A 2,456-nucleotide genomic window follows, 5' to 3' on the forward strand; every position below is an offset into this window, starting at 1 on the left:
CAATTAAAAAAACAGCCACCTGTGTTGACCAAAGACCCTGAATCTAAACAAATTATCAGCACCTTCCCATTGATTGCTTGGGGAGGAGAAGATGCCCTTGTCTCTACAGCAACACTCCTAAGATGAATCCCAGCAAAATACATAAAAACTCTTTCTGGAAATGGTGAGGCAAACACCAGAGCCACCATCAGAAGAACAGAATCAAAGACTAAGAGAGACAGTAGCAGCCTAGAAAAGAAGAAGGGGAAGGACAGAAGAAGATCTCCTAAGCAGCATTGACCACACACACCAAGACCAAGATGGCTCAGACACCACTAAGCAGGATATATGAATTTACACTTGTAAAAATTATATTTTAGCATTGATACATGATTCTTCTAATAAGCTGTGTTCACACCCTTGGCTTACTGAAGAGAAAGTTTAGTGGGAACAAAACTTAACTTTCATCTTCTAATCTCTTTATCTGTTTACTTTTAGGACACCCAAGCCTCCAGATAATAAATCAGACTAAGCCCGAGGGTGCTGCCGTTTGTAGCCGCTGCAGCAGGAATCTGGATGCTCCTCACTGAGCCGCATGCCTTCAGCTGGGCACTTCCACAGACAAGCCACAATGTCTTGTCCATGGCCATGGCCGTCAGACATTTGAAGGCATGTGTTTTTTCTACCCGTTGTCACATAGGGAGTCAGTATATCAGGGCATCCAGCTGCTAAAAGATCAAGGAAACAAGATCCAGATGGAAGGCAACTACGACTGGTTCACTAGACTTTGCAAACACAGGGCTTTGCGAGGCTGGCTTTCATCTTTAGTTAAGACTGTTGTGTGGGCTTTGTTTTTTGTATTCATTGTGTTTTTTATTTTATCCTTTTTTGCTAAATACCTCCAAAAGTCTATGGCAGAAGCTTTCTTTCTAGATAACAAAAAGGGGGAGATGTGAGGGCCTAGGGGCCTACCACTGGAACTGTAATACCTCAGGGCAAAGTGACCAAGGTAAAAAAAAGTCACCGCTCTGAATGCAATGATGTTGCCCATGCGCATTTGCAGGCTCATGGTGATGCAGCACGTTTTTCTGGCATCAGCCAGTTCAACGGCTGCATTTTCCCTTCATGTACTCCCTCAGAATGTTCCAAATCTCTTGTATCAATTTGGTCCTGGCTTACTGTAATGATCCTGCGCTGTTCACCCCCATATTGTGTGCCCAGCCCCATTTTGTCTCCATTCCTGGACCCTCTTCAGCACAATCCACACTACTTGGATTTCCACACAACGATCCCTCTCTTGCCTCATACATCAGCCATCCAAGCAAGCCAGCTCCCAGCTCTGCGACTGCAGGTCCCTCACAGAGGTTGCTGTGGGCAGGCTGCAACACAGGAACTCAGTGCACCAGGGACTGGGCCTCTAATAAAAGGCATGAATCCCACAGCCCACGCAACCCAAAGACTTCCATGTTTTTTCTTTTTCCTTATTCTCTCAATTCTCAAGCCATATTCCGCATTTTTTCTGACTGGGAACTTGGCTTGTCTCTCTCCTGTCTGCAGGTTAAGTCACACGTGTTACCCTGCAGGAACAGCCTGAAACACAGGGAAGTGGGAGAGCACACTTTCTCAGGAACTGTATTGACAGGACAGGGAGGAATGGGATCAAACTGCAAGAGGGGGAAGAGATTTGAGGATGGGAAGAAGTTCTTTACTCTCAGGGTGCTTGTCCCTGACACAGAGACCAGTGCAGAGGGGATGTGGATGCCCCATCCCCAGCAACATCCAAGGACAGGTGGGACACGGGCCACATTCCACATGGTGTGCTGGGAGCTGGCTTAGCTTGGAACCAGATCATCTTGAGGGTCCCTTCCAAGCCAAACAATTCAAGGATTGGATCATTTCGCCATCCCCATCTCCCACTGCACAGCACCCCTGAATCTTCAGTGACATCACAGCTCCCAGAGGGTTCCAGGTGGAACGTCCAGGACCTGGAAACGAGCACAGCAGACACTGCAACGGCTGCCAAGGGTCAGTTGCTGCTCACCCTGCGCTCTGACCCTCAGTGCTGAGCTGCTGCTGCCGCCTGGGCTCTTCCCGCTGCCGGCTCTGGAGCGCCAATCCCGCAGGATGTGCTCTGCTGTGCCAATGGAGGTACAGTGCCATGCCAGGCAGGGGGCACCCGGCTTGGGCAGGCTGCAGCCATGTGGGAATGGATGGTGTGGGACAGGAAGCCCACTGGGAGATTGTGCTGCCCCTTGCAGACTGACAGAGACACTGTGGAGGCAATGGATGTGGACCAGGGGCTGGAAGAGGATGACATGATGGAGGTGGACTCCTCGTCTACTTCCATGTCCTCCCCTGTTGAGGACATGGAAGTAGACGAGGAGGAGACCATCGAGGAGATGGAGGTGGACATGGAGGATGACACGGAAGATATGGAAGTGGATGAGAACGATGAGGAGGAGCCCATGGTCCTTGGA

Source organism: Melospiza melodia, chromosome 7 (assembly GCF_035770615.1).
Source record: "Melospiza melodia melodia isolate bMelMel2 chromosome 7, bMelMel2.pri, whole genome shotgun sequence".
In the NCBI taxonomy this organism is placed as follows: Eukaryota; Metazoa; Chordata; class Aves; order Passeriformes; family Passerellidae; genus Melospiza; species Melospiza melodia.